Source organism: Lepus europaeus, chromosome 1 (genome assembly GCF_033115175.1).
Source record: "Lepus europaeus isolate LE1 chromosome 1, mLepTim1.pri, whole genome shotgun sequence".
Lineage (NCBI taxonomy): Eukaryota > Metazoa > Chordata > Mammalia > Lagomorpha > Leporidae > Lepus > Lepus europaeus.
The window spans coordinates 1,942,117-1,963,017 of NC_084827.1; the positions used below are offsets into that span (position 1 = coordinate 1,942,117).

Sequence of the window (20,901 nt, forward strand, 5' to 3'; positions counted from 1 at the left end):
GCCACTAAGTGGGAGCCCATACCTGTATCAGAGTGCCTGGGTTCAAGTCCTGGCTTCCAGGGCCCGTGACGTGGCATAGTAGGTTAAGCAGCCACCCATGGCGTCGACACCCATATGGGCACTGCTCCGAGTCCTGGCTGCTCCACTTCCAATCCAGCTCCCTGCTAATGCGCCTGGGAAGGCAGTGGAAGATGATGGCCCAAGTGCTTGGGCCCCTGCACCCATGTGGGAGACTCAGAAGAAGCTCCTGGTTCCTGGCTTCAGCCTGGCCCAGTCTGGGCCATGGTAGCCATTTGGGGAGTGAACCAGTAGATGGAAGATCTCCCTCTCTATGGCTGCGTTTTAACTTAAAACAAACTTAAAAATAAAGTCCTGGCTTCTGACTCCAGCTTCCTGCTAATATTCACCTGGAAGGCAGCAGATGATGGCTGAGTTTTGGGTCCCTGCCAGCCACCTGGGAGACGCAGATGGAGTTCCTCCAAGCGGCCAGCTTCAGCCTCGTCCCGCCCTGGAAGCTGCAGGCATCTGGGGAATGAATCAGTAACGGGGAGCTTGCTCTCTGTCTCCACTGGTCTCTGTCTCTCTCTCAAGTTAAACAATGACGTCAACAACTACACACTGGGGCTGGCACTGTGGTGGGTTAAATCCACTGCCTGTGAGACCGGCATCTCACATGGGTGCCGGTTTGGGTCCCAGCTGCTCCACTTCTGATCCAGCTCCCTGCTAACAGGCTGGGAAAGCGAATGAAGATGGTTCAAGAGCTTGGACCCTTGCTACCCTTGTGGAAGACCTGGAGAAGCTCCTGGCTCCTGGCTCTGGCCTGGCCTTGCTGCAGCCATTGTGGCCATCTGGGGAGTGAACCATCAGGTGAGATCTCTCGGTGTCTTGATTTCTCGCTCCCTCTGTAACTCTGCCTTTCAAATAAATAAGATAAATCGCTTTAAAAAAAAAAAAGCTACACTCCAATTTGTGGTAGATAGCTTCTAGAAGAGTCTCCAATGACATCTGCCTCCCACTGTTTGTACCCTTGTGTAATCCCCTTCCCTAAAGGGTGAGTTAGACCCAGTGGCTTCTAATTAAGTGGCCACTAACTAAAAGGATACCCAGAAATTATAGGGTGTCACTTCTGAGATCAGGTTACAGAAAGACCGTGGCTTCCGTCTTACTGCCCTGTGTCTCTGTCACTTCCTGTGTGGCAGAAGCTGGCTACCGTGCCGTAGCTGCCTATGGAGAGCCTCCCGTGGCAGGGGACTGACGCACTCCAGCCAAGAGCCAGTGAGGATGCGATGCCTTCAGTGAACAGCCATCATGAACCAAGTCTCAGCACCAGCCACGTGCGCGAGTTTGGGAGAGAACCCTCCCTCCCCACATCAAGCCCACGACGAGTGACGAGCCTCGCACGCCCGACTGCAGCCCACAGGGGACCCCGTGCCAAGGAGCCACTAGGTCACGCCTGACCCTCCCGACCCAGGGAAGCTGCAAAATAACAAACGGCTGCTGTCAGAAGCAGCTGGACCTTGGAATCATCTGTGATGCAGCAGTAGCTCGCTCACAGACCATCAGAAGCTTTTAAAGTGGGCAGGCAGGCATTTCGGGGCAGCAGGTTAAGTGGCCGCTCGGGACGGCTGCATCCATATGGGCACCAGTTTGCGTCCCAGCTGCTCCACTTCTCATCCAGCTCCCTGCTAACACACCAGGGAACCAGCAGAAGATGACTTGAGTACTTAGGTCCCTGCCACCTGCATGGGAGAACTGAACGGAGTTCCTGTCTCTCGGCTTCAACGTGGCCCAACCCCAGCTATTGCAGCCATTTGGGAAGTGAACCTATGGCTAAAAGATCCCTCTCCTCTCTCTCTATCACTTTTTCAAATAATTCATAAATAAATCTTTTTTTTTTAATTTAACTGTATAGGGCATCGGTAATTTTTTTAAAGATTTATTTATTTATTTATTTATTTGAAAGTCAGAGTTAAACAGAAAGAGAAGCAGAGGAAGAGAGAGAGAGGTCTTCCATCCACTGGTTCACTCCCCAGTTGGCCGCAACAACCAGAGCTGCGCCAATCTGAAGCCAGGAGCCAGGAGATTCTTCCAGGTCTCCCATGGTGGGAGAAGGGGCCTGAGGACTTGGGCCATCCTCCACTGCTTTCCCAGGCCACAGCAGAGAACTGGATCAGCCAGGGCTTGAACCAGCGTCCATATGGGATGTCGGCACTGCAGGCAGCGGCTTTACCCACTATGCCACAGTCCTGGCCCTGGGCATTGGTAATTCTAAGCACTGGATTATCAAGCATAATCATGATAGGTACGAACTTCCATTTGACCAGAATCAAACCTTCTCTCTACAAATTTATGTATCTGTTATTAACAGAATTCTCTGCAGAACTTCCGGCTCCAGACATTTAAAAGCTTTGTCTCTGTGCGGCTCACCCACTTCATTCAGATGACCAACCCTCGCCCTGCACTTCCACGTCACAAGACAGGCAAATCAGCGAAACGGCACCAGGAGCACTCCTGGTGTACAGCGGCACGCTGGAGCCCGCTCGTTTCAGCTCAGCGAGGCCCATGGTTAGCTGGCCAGGAGTTTTGGGAGCCTATTGTCAAACACAGCCATTTAAGAAAATTAAATTATGGGGCTGGCATTTGGCACGGTGCTTAAGATGCCTCTTGGGCTGCCTGGCGTGTGTCCGCCATACACTGCTTCCTATCTGGTTTCCTGCTGATGAGCACCCTGGGAGGCGGTAGATGATGGCTCACTAGCTGGGGCCCTGCCATCCACATGGGAGACCCAAACTGAACTCTGGGTGCTGGTGTTGGCTTGCAGCAGCCCTGTCTAATGCAGGCATTGGCAGGGAACCAGTGATGGACGATCTCTCTCTCTCCCTCCCTCTCTCTGTAACTCTGCCTTTCAAGTAATCACAACTAGATAAGTAAAAAGAGTAACTAATTAGATTATATAAGTGTACAGTTAAATATAGTAAAAGCAAGGATAATAACCAAAGTCATCACTTCCAATTATGTCACTACATGTTACTTGCGCTGTGCTCTAGAGCTTATTTATGTCTACTGTATTCACACAGGACAAGCACCGTGGAATGAGACACCACTCTTCCTAACTCCAAACCAGTGACGTCACGTCGACAGCTTGAAATGGGCCACAGTAGGAGTATTTATATCATGGCGATTGGCAAACACCACAAATCGGGTTGTTAAACATTGACTAGGCACTGCCTGGTAGCCACTCCTGTTCTGGGACAGCTGGCCACAACATAACTGCCACAGATCCGACTACAGCAATTTAAATCTGTCCCACCAAACCAAGCAACACGAAATCCCACCTCAGATTCCCTTCACTGGACGCCGACAGCGCAGGCTGTGGCCACTCGTGCAGCACCCAACAACAGGGTGAGCGATGAAGTCAGAGCACAAAGACGGATGGTTTTAGCTAATGACAGCTAAAATATATTTTTAAAAAAGATCTACCTATTATTCATTTGAAAGGTAGAGTGGCTGGCATTGCGGCACACCAGGCAGAGCTGCCACCTGCAGCGCCAGCATCCACGTGGGTGACAACTGGTGTCCTGTGCTCCACTTCCCACCCAGCTCCCTGCTAATGGCCTGGGAAAGCAGCAGAGGACGGCCCAATTGTCTGGGTCCCTGCCACCCATGCAAGAGAACTGGAAGAAGCCCCTGGCTCCTGACTTCAGCCTGGCCCAGCCCTGGCCATTGTGGCCACCTGGGGAGCAAGCCAGCAGATGGAGGATCTCTCTCTCTCTCTCTCTCTCTCTCTCTCTCTCGCTCTCTCTGTGACTCTTTCAAATAACTAAATTTAAAGGAGGGGGGTGGTGGCAAGAAAAAAGAAAGAAAGGCAGAGGCCGGCGCCGCGGCTCACTAGGCTAATCCTCCGCCTGTGGTGCCAGCACACCGGGTTCTAGTCCCGGTCAGGGTGCCAGATTCTGTCCCAGTTACCCCTCATCCAGGCCAGCTCTCTGCTGTGGCCAGGGAGTACAGTGGAGGATGGCCCAAGTGCTTGGGCCCTGCACCCCATGGGAGACCAGGAGAAGCACCTGGCTCCTACCTTCGGATCAGCGCGGTGCGCTGGCCGCAGCGTGCCGGCCGCGGCAGCCATTGGAGGGTGAACCAATGGCAAAGGAAGACCTTTCTCTCTGTCTCTCTCTCACTGTCCACTCTGCCTGTCAAAGGAAGGAAGGAAGGAAGGAAGGAAGGAAGGAAGGAAGGAAGGAAGGAAGGAAGGAAGGAAGGAAGGAAGGAAGGAAGGAAGGACCACAGAGGCAGAGGGAGGGAAAGACAGAGACAGGGAGCTTCCATCCTCTGGTTCACTCCCCAAATGGCCACAACAGCTGGGGCTGGGCCTGGCCAAAGCCAGGAGCCAGGACCTCCATCCTGGTCATCCACTTGGGTGGCAGGAGTCCATGCACTTGAGACATCTTCTGTCGCTTTCCTAAGCACATTAGCAGCGCTCATTTGAGATGCCAGCATTACAGGTGGCGGCTTAACCCATGGTGCCAAGATGCTGGCCCTAGTTAAAATGTCTTTTGAAATTTTTTAAAAACTGAGATAATATAAGCATATTGCTACATTATTGCTACTGGAAGAACTCTCTGCCAGTGAGGAGCCCTGGATCTTACTTTTTAAACATTTATTTATTTGAAAGTCAGAGCTATAGAAAGAGAAGGAGAGTTAAAAAGAGAGAGAGACAGGGTTCTTCCATTTGCTGGTTCAGCCTCCAAAAGCAGGCAGGGCTGGGTCAGGTTGAAGCCAGAAGCCTACAGCTCCATCTCCCACATGCGTGGCAGGGCCCAAGCACTTGAGTCATCTGCTGCTGCTTTCCCAGGTGCATTACCAGGGAGCCAGATCAGAAGTGGAGCAGCTGGGACTTGAACTGGTGCCCGCATGGGATGCTGACATTGCAGGCTATTGCTTAACCCACTGTGCCACAATGCTGGCCCTAGGGGCCCTGAATCGTAAGCCTCACTAATTTCAAGGCACACCTGCCTCTGGTTTAGGACTTTCTGGGGGGTCTCCACTGCCCTGCAATGGCTCCTACCTGGGGCTGACTCCAGAGGTGGGGAGAGTGGGCTGGGTGGGCAGTGAGGGTTCCGGCATTTGACTCACTCCAGGAGCTCTCACTGCTGGGCTCCCTGCACACGTGCAGAAAGGAACTTGCGCGTGCCCCTTGGTCTTTCTATCTGGAAGTAGTGGCTCCAAGACACATTCCTCTTATTCCCAGGTGAGACAGCGAGAACCAGTGTCCTGTCCCAGCATCAAGGGAAAATACAAGAACCTTCCCAAGTTATCAAGACGGGAAACAGAGCAGTAGGCATCGCTCAGCTACAGAATCATTCCATAGGGATGCACGTAGAAAACGGGCGGGGACCAGGATCCAGGTCTGGAAGCTGCAGGGAGCTTGGTGTGACGGTTCGGTCCAGCAGTGGGCTGGCCTGGCACCGAAAGAGCTCTCCACCGCCGGCCACGCTCAGAGGGACCTCAGCCAGAGGCACAGGCCCCGAGACGCGGTCAAACAGCCTGGGATCCTCGCTCACCACGTAAGGCTTAGCTAGATGGCGTTCAGGTCTCTGTCCAACAGCACTCTCTCCAGCTTTTTCACAACTGAGAGGACAAACACACCACTGGCTTTTAGCAAAGCTTTTCACAACGTAGGGATGGGGATTATCATTCAAAACAGATTTTATAACTTAGAGTTCTTGCTAAGTAAATTTTTATCTGGAAAAGATCTGACATGATTGAGAGACAAAACAAAAACAAAATTTCCCCAAGCTCCAAGATTTGAAATTCAGGAAAAATGTTCCAGATCCCAGCATGAAATGATCCAAAATAGGCAATATAATTTTCACGTCTCTTGGAAAAATACTGAGTCACATTGCCCACCCACGTCTTACCGAAATAACAGAAATCCAATGACTCAAGCAAGATCCACTCTGTCATTGTCTGAAGCAAACATTTGAGTCGTTCCGGAAAATTAGGAGCAAACTCCCGTCAGTGATAAAAGTTTAAATTCCACGTCCCAGGGAAAATTTTGCAATGAGGATTTCTTTCCAGCCCCAAACGCGTCCTCCGTGCACTGTAGGACAGCTGAGGGCCGGATGTCACCCTCGTTCGTGGGAACAACAAGCATCATAACTGAACACGGTGTACTGAGTGGGCGCAGCCAAGAGCAGTGGCCAGGCCTCCCCACACAGTCCTGGGGGAGGGGCCGCGCCGCCGGGGACAGGGACAGGAAAGGCTCCTAGAGACCCTCAGAGCCCGCAGGACACACGTGGAAGCCACATCCGCACCTTCTCAGCCTGTTTTCTGTTCCCAGACGGATCAGCACAGGTGTGTGCTGGAGAGCCTGGGTTCGAGTCCTGGCTCTGCGTCTGATCCAGCTTCTTGCTCACATGCACCCTGGGAGACAGCAGGTCCTGCCTCCAGGACCCGGCCCCTGCCACCCATCTGGGAGACCCAGAGAGAACTCTGGGCTCCTGGCTGAGGCCTGGCCCAGCAATGGCTATTGTGACCATTTGACGATGCAATCAGCGGATGAAAGCCGCGCTCTCTCTCTGCCTTTCAAATACATAAATAAATAAATGTTAAAAAACAGAGCCGCAGCCACAGCCTAGCCCCTGCGGATGACTGCACAGCCAGCCCTGTGCCGGCCCTGGCTTGCATCCTACAGCTTCTGCTCCCCGGTTCCTCCTCTCCTGCTCTTCCCAGAACAGCTCAAACGCCAGCAACAAACAGAAAAGCCGGTCCAAGGCAGCACGTGCGGCTTTCCTCACGAGGACACGGGCTCCTGTCTGCTGTCTGCACGGCCCTGCCCCGTTGTCTGTCGGAATTCCCATCTCTGCTGGGTCCTCTTCCCTCCACCCCCTGGACACCGCGGTCTCCTCTCCTCCCCTCCAGAGGCTCCCCTGGAGCTCGGCCCTGCTGTGCTGCCAGCTTCCCAGCTCTCCGCGGCCTGGCGCTCTGCCCTCCGCCCTGAGTTCCTCTCTCCGCTTCCAGGGGAGCCCCACGACTTTCACACAGGCCCCTCCCCCAACACTTGCATAAGAAAGTCTCTTCCAGGCTCTACGAATTCTTTCTTTAAAACTGTTTTTCCCCTAGGTTCTCCCTCCTGCCTCTGGTCTTTCCCACTGCTGCTTCTGTTCTAGCAGTGCCTGGGCTGGGACAGCCTCCCAAGTTTCTGACTCCAATGCACCTGCAGCATCTCCCCAAGGCGCCCCCCCTACATGATCTGTTCTGCCCCGCCCCCGGCACTTCATAGGGTCCCTGTCATCCCCCGAATAAACTGATTGCTTCATCCCAGTGTTTAAGCCCCCCCCCCCCAAGCCAGGACAACAAACAGCAAAATAACTCACAGACGTCAGCCCTCACCTGCTTGCTCCGTGGCCTGAGCAGTGGCCTGGGCTGGATCCGCAGTCGTTTTCTCATAGTGAGTGTCTGAAGAAAGCATCCAAGCTCTCCGGGACTCAGTTTCCTCGCCCACAAAATGGGGCTGAGTGTCGAGCTGGAGAGGAGTAGACAGGTCAGTTCAGGAGCAGCTGCAGCGAATCCTGGCACAGTGCCACTGCTCACAGGTGGTGACGGGCACTCACAACCTGTTCTCTCATTGCTCCCGTAAGTGAGCCCCCCCCCCGAGAAGGGGGGGGAGAGAGAGTGCTCCCAATCCCCAATCCATTAATTCACTCCCCAAATTCCCACAGCAGCTCAGGCCTACACCAGGACCTGAGATCCTGATCCGGTTTCCCCATAGAGGTGGCAGGAACCCAACTACTTGAGCCATCACTTTCAGCGTCTGCATTAGCAGGGAACTGGAGTCAGCATGGAGCCAGGAACCCAGCCCAGGCGCTCTGATAGGGGCACAGGGGTAGATACCTCTAGGCCAAACGCCCCCCCCCATAGGTCAGGACACCACTCTCAGTCACAGCCACGCTGGCGTGGGCAGCTTCTCTCCCCTGTGTGCTCCGCCCCCACTCTTCGCCTCACTCCTGTCTGAAATCCTTGATGCTCAAGCTGACTTCCCCACAAAGCCCTGTTCAGAGACCTGGGGGGCGACACTCCCGGTTTCTCGCACTGTGTTCAGTGTTATGGGTCATCTGTGTCTCCAGCCAACATACTGGCTTATCTCTGGGCCTCAAAGACAAAAGCTCCAATGACATTTTCTATTCCTGTGTAATATTCTCATATCAGACACTGTGTTCTCATCTCTGAAAGCCCACTTTTATAATTTCCATGTGTACAAGAATACTTCAAAGGTTGTCAGAAGATGGAATTAATAGAGAAGTTTGTTTTGGTGCAAAAATTTTGAATCCATGCAGTGTTTTCATAATATGCATTTTTTCATGAACTTTTTGAATACTCCCTCATATGCATGAATTTCAAAAACCTTTGCACCAAAATAAATTTGTCTTTTAATCCTATGGGCTTCTTGAACTACCCATGTATCTATGACTTTCATGTTTTTCTCTTTGGACATATGGAGAGTTTTAATATCCTCACCTACTAATTTTATTTTCTGTGTTATTTCTGGATCTACTTCTACTGACTGACTTTTCTTCTCATTTCAGGCCATATTTTCCTGTCTAGTAAGTTTTGTTTGGATGCTAGACACCGTAAATTTTACAATATTGGGTGCTGGAGTTTTTGTGGTTATAAAAAAATTTTATACTTTGTTCTGAAATGCAGTTAAATTACTTGGAAATAGATCCTCCCAGGGCTTGCTTTTAAGTTTCATTCAATGAGTCCAGAATAGCTGTCAGTCTAGAGGCAATTTGGCCCTAGCACTGAGATAATACCTTTCTGAGGGCTCCACAGAGTGGCCTGTGTGTCGGCTCTGGCTGATAAGATCAGAAACCAGCCCCAGCACTGTGTGAGAAGCAGGCAGTGGCCTGGGAGCACTCCCAGCCCCCGTTCACGTCCCAGTGCCCAGCTGGGGCTCTTGTTCTTTCCAAGTGGTTCTTTCCCCGGCCTCCCAATGTTTCCTCGCATGCAAGGACCGAATGGTACTGAGATGAAGACTCACGTGGAGCCCTCAGGAGATCTTCAGGGGCCAAGTCTGTCTGTCCATCCGTCTGTCTGTCTGTCTGTCTGTCTCTCTCTCTCTCTCTCTCTGTGTGTGTGTGTGTGTGTGTGTGTGGCTCCTGCCTCTCCCTCTCTCGGCCTTGCAAACCCCAGCCACTTCGTCCTCCCCTCACAGTGCAGACCAGAAACCCTGTCCAGACGCTCACCTGAGGGGCTGCACGCTGCCCCCATTCGCTTCCGTGCTTCCAGCTGGAGGTGCCCTGCACGGCCTGTGTACAGCATCCGAGAGCCGTGCTGGCTGTTAGATCGTCTTGGGGAGGAGGGCGAACCCCGGTCTGTGCCTCTCCAGTACGGCTAGAAACAAGTCCATCTCCCCAGAATGATCAACAGTCTTACAAGACAGCATTTTCATTCTCTAACTTTAAAATTATTTACTCCAGAAAACTTATTTGAGTGTTTTTATTTATTTATTTGAGAGACAGGGAGCTCCCACTCACTGATTAACCCCCCAAATGCCTATAACAGCCGAACCCAGGAGCCGGAAGCCAGGAACTTGGTCCAGGTCTCCCACATGGATGGCAGGAATCCAACGACTTGAACCATCACTACTGCCTCCTGGGGCCTGCATGATATCAAACCCAGGTACTCCAGTACGGGATATAAGTGTCTCAGCTACTGAGCCAAGTGCCCATCCCAGAGAACTTTGTTAAAGATATTCATTTATTTATTTGAAAAGCAGAGTGGGGGGGGGGGACACACACACCCCACGTCTTCCACCCCAACAACCACGCCCAGCCTTGTGGGGGTGACAGCCCCCAGGGTTCCCTGCCTTCCAGGGTAAGGTGCCCTCGCCCCTCCTCCTGTGCCCTGAACTCCCACTGGAAGCGTGAAGTCAGCTCTTTGCCTAGTAGCTCTCACCAGCCCTGCCCGCCTGACCCTGAGGTGTTGGCCTCGAAGACCACAGGAGCGGGCTGGGGCTGGGGCCCATCTGTCCGTTCCCATAGGCGGACCTGCTCACCACCCGGTGCGTTTCCGGCTGTCTGGCCTCCAAGTCTTGCTGTGACCGAGCGGCTGTCCTCTGCTTCCTTCCCTCCACTCACCTCCGACTCCCAGCTGCTTTTCTGGTGGCTGTCTCCGAGCGCTGGGCCAGGCAGGGGTGGAAGGAAGCTCAAGTTCTACCAGGAAGGAGCAGAAGAAAGCAGCTCTTGAAGGAATCCACTCACATGCACAGGAGTTTACAGCAACAAAGTACAGAGAGGAGGAGAGGGGACCACGTCTCCCCGTGACACTGAGCTCAGCCGAGCGCAGGCTCACACAGTGATGACAGACGCAGGTCTCACTCTGAGTCAAATAAAGCAGAGGCCTGATGTCCCCCCTCCATCTCAGTCATGGAAGGCAGGTAGGGTGCGCTGGGACTTAAATGCACAGGCCAGGGGCCAGCGTTAAGCCGGCACCGCCAGCGGCACCAGCATCCCATATCGGCTCTGGTTCGAGTCCCAGCTGCTCCACTTCCAATTCCACTCCCTGCTATTGGCCTGGGAAAAGCAACAGAAGATGGCCCAAGTGTTTGGGCTCCTGCCACCCATATGAGAGACCTGGAAGAAGCTCCTGGCTCCTGCCCAGCTCAGCCCAGCCCAGCTGTTGCCGCCATTTTGGGGAGTTAACCAACAGATGGAAGATCTCTGTGTGTGTGTATCTCCACTCTGTGTAACTCTAACTTCCAAATAAATAAACAAATCTTAAATAAATAAGAAATAACAGACCTTCCAGTATTGCAAGCAAACAAATAACTGCATGCATGCACAGGCCAGAGTCTGCGCCCCTGCACCTGACACCAGTGTGGTCTCAGGCCAGACCCTTTCCTGCAAGGTGGGGCTGAACTGAACAGCTCTACCCCAAAAGCTTGTTGGGCGGACGCAGGGAGCCAGGGCGTGAACCGTTCAGAAGGTCTCTGGTACGAAGTCGATGTTGCTAATAAATCGTCGGTGATGTTAACAAATCTCCGCGAATGTTAGCAATTCTGACTTGATCTTCCAGGAACTTCTCTGTCCGTGATTTTCATTCTTTGATTTTGTTTCAAGAAACCAAAAGAGCTAGAGTTTTAGATTGCTACAAAAAGTTGAAGACATGATAAAGCAAACGTTTCTGAAAAAACAGAACAGAGAAATTTAGGGGGCAATAGAAATTAGATTGAAACGCTCTCACGTCTGGAAACACTTAAACATACTGTAGCACAGCACGAAACGGCCGCATCCCATTCTGGAACGGCCGGGCTCGGGTCCCAGCTCTGCTCTCCCTTCCAGCTCCCTGCTGATGTATACTGTAGGAGGCAACAGATGATGGCCAAGGCCTTGTGTCCCTGCCAACCACGTGAGAGACCCAGATTGATTCTGGGCTCCTGGTGTCAGCCTGGCCAGCCCTGGCTGTGTAGGCACCTGTTGCAGGCATCTCTGTCTCTCCATCCCTCTCCCTTTCAAATTGCAAAGTTTAAAGACATACTATGTGTAACTGACTCATGTCTTACATGATAAATACGAAAGTGCAGCCCACGCGTGTCTGCACATTACACACATTCTGAGTTTTTGCTGCGCACGCACCTGCAAGCTGTTGAAGGAACTGTCAGTGTTTGCCTGCACACGAGGACTGACGAGATCGAAGAACCGAGAGGACGAGTCAGCCTGACAGCAAAACCAAGCAGCCACTGTGCTCATGGTGCCCGCGTCCCCCGCTGTGTCAGAAGGACACAGGAGGCCTGGTTTCCAGAAAGGCAGCCGAGAATAAAACCCGGTTCACAGAGCGCATTTTTTCCACTTGTCTAATCAGTCTTGTTTTGTGTGCTGCCGCTGACACAAATTTCTGCTTTTCTCATTTTCATCTCCTTCAAGGATTTTGGAAGAATGATGTTTTGTACAAATTAAGTGCCCTGTCTTTCCTATGCTAGATTGTTTCTGGAACAAATAAATCTAACATATTGTTCACGCATTAAATATTAGGGATCTTCAAAAAATTAATGGAAATGGCATATAAAAAACTATGCCTGGATTCCAAAATGCTTGCACCCAAATAACCTTATCTTTTAACTTCAGTCTTTCCCACGGCTTTTTGGAAGGAGTCTAGCTCTGAAGTACTTCCAGTGTGCCGGGTGCCGTGCTGAGAGAGAGGACGGGGTCCCTGTCCCTGAACCCACGGGGCAGGACAAGACCTGCAGGCACAAGTGGCCTGCAGAGCTACAGGAGTGCTGCTGACCACAGAGGAGGGTGCTTGGGGGCAGCGCCCAGCCAGAGGGCGGCATGGTCCAGATCCTCCCTCCTCCCCAAAGTGATCGAACAGCCAGCACGGCTCTTGTACGCTGTACACAGGCCGTGCAGGACACCTGCGCCTGGAAGCATGGACGCGAACGGGGACAGCAGGGAGCTCAGGAAGGCCCGGGTCCTGTAGGGAAGCACTTTCCAAAGAGACCGCTCTCTGTCCTACTCTGTAGGACTGGCTGAGGGGGTCGGAGCCACTACTAGCAGAAGTGTCCCCAGCGCATGGAAGGAGTAGGTGCATGGCCTCAGAATCAGCTGATATCATTGGTGGCGTTCAGGGAGCAATGATGGACAGCAATGCTCCGCCTTGCCCAGCCATTGCCCTGCCAAGATCTGCCATTTACCCCGTGAATAGAATGAGCCTGACTTCCTTCAGGGAGTCTCCAACTTCAACCCCTAGAAATCCTTTTTTTTTTTTTTTTTTTTTTTTTTTATTTGAAAGGCAGAGAGTCACAGAGAGCAAGAGACAAACAGAAGGAGAGACATCTTCCATCACTGGTTCACTCTTCAAATGCCCACAACAGCCAGGGCTGGGCCAGGTCAAAGCCAGGAGCCCAGAACTCCACCTGGGCATCCCACATGTGTGGCAAGGACCCAAGTACTTGAGCCATCACCAGCGGCCCCCCAGAACGTGCCTCGGCAGGAAACCAGATCAGGTAGGAAGCAGAGCTGGGATTGAACTCAGACACTCCAAGACGGGATGTGGGTGTCCCAAGGAGCTGCGAGTCAAGTGCCACCCAGGAAGTCGGAAGTCGTTCTAGTAAGGACAGATCCTCGGGGGACCTGACATTTAACTCGAGTGTCATCTCACAGTGCCCCCCCCCCAAGGTGCCCTATGGAGATGCAGCCTCTTTGTTCTTCCATTGTCTTTGTCTTATCCCTTCGTGAAGAGGTCATCTTCTGAGCCACTTTTACAGGGCGACAAAGGTCACCATGCAGAGAATGGCGTACGGGAGGCTGTGACGGGCACAGGAGCTGCGTGGGAAGCCAGTACAGGGGTCCCAGCAGAGAGGCTGCTCCAAGTCCCAGGCCCACCCCGTGGGTGCCCAGGGTTGCAGGAGCAGAAATCGCACAGAGAGGGGGAGGAAAAGAAGTCAGACCCCCCCCACCCCACCGCTGGATCCACTTCCTCTCCTCCTTAGGTTTCCAGAAGCACTGACCATCTCCCATTAGCACCCCCAGAGTTAGGGCCCTGCACCCCATGGGAGACCAGGAGAAGCACCTGGCTCCTGGCTTCGGATCAGCGCGGTGCGCCGGCCGCGGCAGCCATTGGAGGGTGAACCAACGGCAAAGGAAGACCTTTCTCTCTGTCTCTCTCTCACTATCCACTCTGCTGTCAAAAAAAAAAAAAAAAAAGGGACCCAAATGGCAGAGCACGCGCCCAGGGGCCCAGGCACCACACGTGATCAGTCACCACCTCTTCTCCTGTTTCCTGGGCGAGGGACTGGCCCTTCCACCAGCGGCCTGGCACCCCCACATCTGAAGTCCTTCCTGCATAGCAAACAGGAAGCTGGGGCTGCCCTCCTCTTTGAAACCAGAGCCTCTCAGAACCCCAGCAGCTCCAGAGGCCCCGAGTGTGACCCCTGGGCCGCAGCCTCGGCCTCACCCGAAGAACGAAGAACGGGATAGAAATGCAAATCCCTGGGCCCTCCTGGGGTGGCCGGCAGTCTCCAGGAGTTCCAGAAGCGTGGCTCTACCCGGGCAGCAAGGGGGGGAGGGCGGCCGGGAGTCACACCTATGCAGGGGCCCGCCCCTGGCCCAGGACTGCACCTGGCCCGGGCCGGGGGCGGGACCTGAGCAGGAAGGAGCAGCAGGAAGCCAGGGGACCAGGGGAAGACGCCAGGAAGCAGGACAAGTGTGGAAGGGGCGGGCATTTGCTGCAGCGGTTAAGAGCCATCTGCCCAACTCCAGCAGCCTGCCCACGTGCACCCTGGGAGACAGCCAGCGGCGGCTCAAGCACTTGGTTCCCTGCCACCCACGCAGCAGAACTGCCCTGAGTTCTGGGCTCTTGGCTTCAGCCAAGCTGTCTGAGGCTTTGGGGGAGTGAGCCAGCAAATGGAAGGTCTCTGTCCACCTTATTTGAAAGGCAGAGTTAGAGAGAGAGAGAGAGAGAGGTCCTCCATCCACTGTTCACTTCCCAAATGCCCACAGTGGTGGTCTGAAGCCAGGGCCAGGAGCCTCCTCCAGGTCTCCCACATGGGTGCAGGGGCCCAAGGACTTGGGACGTCTTCCACTGCTTTCCCAGGCCATTAGCAGGGAGCGGATAGGAAGAGGAGCAGCCAGGACTCGAACCCGCGTCCATGTGGGATGTCAGCTTTACCTGCTAAGCCACAAAGCCAACCCCAAAGAAAGAACTTTGTAAAAGTTTATGGAAAAATTAGAAGACTAAGTTTATTTTGATGCAAAAGCTTTTGCAGTGCGTGGCCTCCTGAGCCCCGCCCCCCTCTGTTCCAGGAATCTGCTTGTGGCTTCCTGCGGCTCCCTTCCACTCTGGGCTCCCTGCTTCCTGGGCCAGGAACAAGCAAGCTCGAGCAGGCCCCAGACTCAGCCGCCCCCTCTGTGGGGAAGAGACGCGAACCAGGAGGAGGGTTGGCACTCAACAAGGCTCCGCCCACAGAGGCGGGCTCTGCCCTAGGAGGCGGAGCCTGGCGAGGAGGGCTGAAGAACAGCACGTGGGTTAGACGGTGCGCTCCACTTGTCTGGGAAAGGAGGGGCCTAAAGAGAGCCCTGGAAGCCGGGAGAGGAGCTGCGGAAGACAAGGCGGCAGGCAGTGGGGACGGCAAGGCGACAGCCGCGTCAGAGCAGGTGGCGCGGGGGGTCAGGCCCCCAGAGAAGCCCCCTCGATAGGGCTGCGGGCAGAATACAGCACGGCGAGCTCAGCTTGGATTTCAGCTGAAAATGAAAGACGATTGGGCCAAGGATGTCCCGGCAGTGCGCGGGCTCTGGCTCTGCCTTCTCATCGGGGCTTCGGGAAACACACATCCTGCCTTCCCCCGCTGTATCAGGCCGCGCCAGTGCCCCTCTGGATCCGCCGCATCTCCTTGTGAGCTCATTTTTACCGCCAGCAGCCCCAAGAGGAAAGGGAGCCCTGGCGCTGCCCACGGTCCGTGCCCCTCGCCGCTGTGCCCCTTACAGTCTGCAGCCAGTCAGACGGGGCCCCGCCACACGCGAGCTGGGCAGTCACCCTCAGTCCCCCTCCAGGCACAAGTCCCTTACAGTGCTTGTGAGGACGGAGCGAGGCAACTGAACACCTGCCAAGGAAGCCACCCGTGCTTTGTGGCCGTGACAACGGCGACCAGGGGGAGCCCTGAAACACACAGAGGAGCCCTGAGCAGGCCCTGAGGAGGTTCCACACGCCTTCACATGCGTGCGCCAGCCGAGCCCCGTCTGCTCCACGCCTTCACACACGTGCGCCAGCCGAGCCCCGTCTGCTCCACGCCTTTACACGTGTGCACCAGCCGAACCCATCTGCTCCACGCCTTCACACACGTGCCTCCAGCCATCTGTCTGCTCCACGCCTTCACACGTGTGCACTAGCCATCTGTCTGCTCCATGCCTTCACACGCGTGCGCCAGCCATCTGTCTGCTCCACACCTTCACACGCGTTCCCCAGCCGCACCCCCTGTCTGCTCCACGCCCTCACACACATGTCCCAGCCAAGCCCCATCTGCTCCACGCCCTCACAGGCGTGCCCCAACTGAGCCCCGTCTGCTCCATGCCCTCACAGGCGTGCCCCAGCCGAGCCCCCTGTCGGCTCCGTCCCTCTAGCCTGTCTCGCTGACCCATCCCTCAGCCCTGCATGTAAGGGCTGCCTGCCGAGAGCCAGCAGGAGGCCCAGTGCAGACTTCCTCCAGCCACGGCCCAGGGGCACCGCCACCCCAGCTCCCGCGGCCCCCAGCTGCGACAGACGTGTAACTCAGTCCAGCTCAGACCGCCAGGATGCGCGCCGTCAACTACGCTGATCTGCAAGTCTTCTAAGATCCAGACAGCCAGAACCTGCTGACTACGTTCCAGTCACTCATCCCCTGCCTCCTGGGGACACACCAGGTCTAGAGTCCTTCCTAGTCCCTGCTCCCCCCAAGCCCATCCCGGCTCCAGGCCTGCTTGGCACTAGGCCGTTCTGGACCAGCCGCCTCCCCTTCGCACAGCTGGGTTGTAGTGGCCACGGTACTGAGCTTCGTGTGCTGGGGAGACTGCCCTGAACTCACCCAGTGGGCCCCCGAGGTCAGGGTGAGGTGGGTGCTGGGAGACTGCCCCGAAGTCACCCAGTGGGCCCACAGAACTCCTTACCCACTCCTCGGTATCCATCTCAGCCACAAACAGACCTGGAGAAGTCCTCATGCCAACTTTGCTTCCAGCCTTCCAGAACATTCTAGGCTTCTCCACCACCAGGACAGAGGAAGACAGGGAAGATGTTTCTAGAGCAAAACTCAGGGGTTGTGCTTTGTTTACCCGGTCCCCTCACACTTACCTGACGTCTCAGCCCCTCTCCTCCCTTGCTGCCCTCGCTCCCCAGCCTCTTTTTCTGAGAAAGAGAGAGAGAGAAAGAGAGAGAGAGAGAAAAAGAGAGAGAGAGAGAGAGAGAGAGAAAGAGGCCTTCCATCTGCTGGTTCACTCCCCAGATGGCCGCCATGCTGGGTGTTGTTGGCTTCCCTTCTACGCTATAAAGCCCTGGAATTCTCCAGACCTTACGCCTCCTTCCGCATGGTGGCACTCAGCGGGTGGGGACGAACTGAGGCAGAGCAGAACAAACGGGACAGCCACAGTGAGTGCAGAGGGCCCACGCTGACACGCGTGACAGCTGGGCAGTGCACAGACACACACGCACCCCCTCCCTGTGAGGTGAGACACGAGGCCCACACTGACACGCGTGACAGCTGGGCAGTGCACAGACACACACGCACCCTGTCCCTGTGAGGTGAGACTCCAGGCCCACACTGACACGCGTGACAGCTGGGCAGTGTGCGGACACACATGCACCCCGTCCCTGCGAGGTGAGACTCCAGGCCCACGCTGACACGCGTGACAGCTGGGCAGTGCACAGACACACACGCACCCCGTCCCTGTGAGGCGAGACACGAGGCCCACGCTGACACGCGTGACAGCTGGGCAGTGCACAGACACACACGCACCCCGTCCCTGTGAGGTGAGACACGAGGCCCACACTGACACACGTGACAGCTGGGCAGTGCACAGACACACACGCACCCTGTCCCTGTGAGGTGAGACTCCAGGCCCACACTGACACGCGTGACAGCTGGGCAGTGTGCAGACACACACCCCGTCCCTGCGAGGTGAGACACGAGGCCCACACTGACACGCGTGACAGCTGGGCAGTGCACAGACACACACGCACCCCGTCCCTGTGAGGCGAGACACGAGGCCCACGCTGACACGCGTGACAGCTGGGCAGTGCACAGACACACACGCACCCCCTCCCTGCGAGGTGAGACATGAGGCCCACACTGACATGCATGACAGCTGGGCAGTGCACAGACACACACGCACCCCGTCCCTGTGAGGTGAGACTCCAGGCCCACGCTGACACGCGTGACAGCTGGGCAGTGCACAGACACACACGCACCCCCTCCCTGCGAGGTAAGACATGAGGCCCACACTGACATGCGTGACAGCTGGGCAGTGCACAGACACACACGCACCCCGTCCCTGTGAGGTGAGACACGAGGCCCACACTGACACGCGTGACAGCTGGGCAGTGCACAGACACACACGCACCCTGTCCCTGTGAGGTGAGACACGAGGCCCACACTGACACGCGTGACAGCTGGGCAGTGCGCAGACACACGCACCCCGTCCCTGTGAGGTGAGACTCCAGGCCCATGCTGACACGCGTGACAGCTGGGCAGTGCACAGACACACACGCACCCCCTCCCTGCGAGGTGAGACATGAGGCCCACACTGACATGCGTGACAGCTGGGCAGTGCACAGACACACACGCACCCCGTCCCTGTGAGGTGAGACACGAGGCCCACGCTGACACGCGTGACAGCTGGGCAGTGCACAGACACACACGCACCCCGTCCCTGTGAGGCGAGACACGAGGCCCACGCTGACACGCGTGACAGCTGGGCAGTGCACAGACACACACACACCCCGTCCCTGTGAGGTGAGACACGAGGCCCACACTGACACACGTGACAGCTGGGCAGTGCACAGACACACACGCACCCTGTCCCTGTGAGGTGAGACTCCAGGCCCACACTGACACGCGTGACAGCTGGGCAGTGTGCAGACACACACCCCGTCCCTGCGAGGTGAGACACGAGGCCCACACTGACACGCGTGACAGCTGGGCAGTGCACAGACACACACGCACCCCGTCCCTGTGAGGCGAGACACGAGGCCCACGCTGACACGCGTGACAGCTGGGCAGTGCACAGACACACACGCACCCCCTCCCTGCGAGGTGAGACATGAGGCCCACACTGACATGCGTGACAGCTGGGCAGTGCGCAGACACACACGCACCCCGTCCCTGTGAGGTGAGACTCCAGGCCCACGCTGACACGCGTGACAGCTGGGCAGTGCACAGACACACACGCACCCCCTCCCTGCGAGGTAAGACATGAGGCCCACACTGACATGCGTGACAGCTGGGCAGTGCACAGACACACACGCACCCCGTCCCTGTGAGGCGAGACACGAGGCCCACGCTGACACGCGTGACAGCTGGGCAGTGCACAGACACACACGCACCCTGTCCCTGTGAGGTGAGACATGAGGCCCACACTGACACGCGTGACAGCTGGGCAGTGCGCAGACACACACGCACCCCGTCCCTGTGAGGTGAGACTCCAGGCCCACGCTGACACGCGTGACAGCTGGGCAGTGCGCAGACACACACGCACCCTGTCCCTGTGAGGTGAGACACGAGGCCCACACTGACACGCGTGACAGCTGGGCAGTGCGCAGACACACACGCACCCCGTCCCTGTGAGGTGAGACTCCAGGCCCACGCTGACACGCGTGACAGCTGGGCAGTGCACAGACACACACGCACCCCCTCCCTGCGAGGTAAGACATGAGGCCCACACTGACATGCGTGACAGCTGGGCAGTGCACAGACACACACGCACCCCGTCCCTGTGAGGCGAGACACGAGGCCCACGCTGACACGCGTGACAGCTGGGCAGTGCACAGACACACACGCACCCTGTCCCTGTGAGGTGAGACACGAGGCCCACACTGACACGCGTGACAGCTGGGCAGTGCGCAGACACACACGCACCCCGTCCCTGTGAGGTGAGACTCCAGGCCCACGCTGACACGCGTGACAGCTGGGCAGTGCACAGACACACACGCACCCCCTCCCTGCGAGGTAAGACATGAGGCCCACACTGACATGCGTGACAGCTGGGCAGTGCACAGACACACACGCACCCCGTCCCTGTGAGGCGAGACACGAGGCCCACGCTGACACGCGTGACAGCTGGGCAGTGCACAGACACACACGCACCCCCTCCCTGCGAGGTGAGACATGAGGCCCACACTGACATGCGTGACAGCTGGGCAGTGCGCAGACACACACGCACCCCGTCCCTGTGAGGTGAGACTCCAGGCCCACGCTGACACGCGTGACAGCTGGGCAGTGCACAGACACACACGCACCCCGTCCCTGCGAGGTAAGACATGAGGCCCACACTGACATGCGTGACAGCTGGGCAGTGCACAGACACACACGCACCCCGTCCCTGTGAGGTGAGACACGAGGCCCACACTGACACACGTGACAGCTGGGCAGTGCACAGACACACACGCACCCTGTCCCTGTGAGGTGAGACTCCAGGCCCACACTGACACGCGTGACAGCTGGGCAGTGTGCAGACACACACCCCGTCCCTGCGAGGTGAGACACGAGGCCCACACTGACACGCGTGACAGCTGGGCAGTGCACAGACACACACGCACCCCGTCCCTGTGAGGCGAGACACGAGGCCCACGCTGACACGCGTGACAGCTGGGCAGTGCACAGACACACACGCACCCCCTCCCTGCGAGGTGAGACATGAGGCCCACACTGACATGCGTGACAGCTGGGCAGTGCGCAGACACACACGCACCCCGTCCCTGTGAGGTGAGACTCCAGGCCCACGCTGACACGCGTGACAGCTGGGCAGTGCACAGACACACACGCACCCCCTCCCTGCGAGGTAAGACATGAGGCCCACACTGACATGCGTGACAGCTGGGCAGTGCACAGACACACACGCACCCCGTCCCTGTGAGGCGAGACACGAGGCCCACGCTGACACGCGTGACAGCTGGGCAGTGCACAGACACACACGCACCCTGTCCCTGTGAGGTGAGACATGAGGCCCACACTGACACGCGTGACAGCTGGGCAGTGCGCAGACACACACGCACCCCGTCCCTGTGAGGTGAGACTCCAGGCCCACGCTGACACGCGTGACAGCTGGGCAGTGCGCAGACACACACGCACCCTGTCCCTGTGAGGTGAGACACGAGGCCCACACTGACACGCGTGACAGCTGGGCAGTGCGCAGACACACACGCACCCCGTCCCTGTGAGGT

General features: G+C 56.4%; 1 long non-coding RNA gene across 1 annotated transcript in view; it reads right to left on the bottom strand.

The window, feature by feature from the left end:
* Positions 1-9,251: 9,251 nt before the first annotated feature.
* The window catches only part of LOC133763932 (uncharacterized), a 38,802-nt gene continuing 27,152 nt past the window's right edge, over positions 9,252-20,901 (bottom strand). The window contains exon 3 of the long non-coding RNA XR_009866428.1: positions 9,252-10,214. This is a non-coding gene — a long non-coding RNA (uncharacterized LOC133763932). The remainder of the gene's footprint in view (positions 10,215-20,901) is intronic.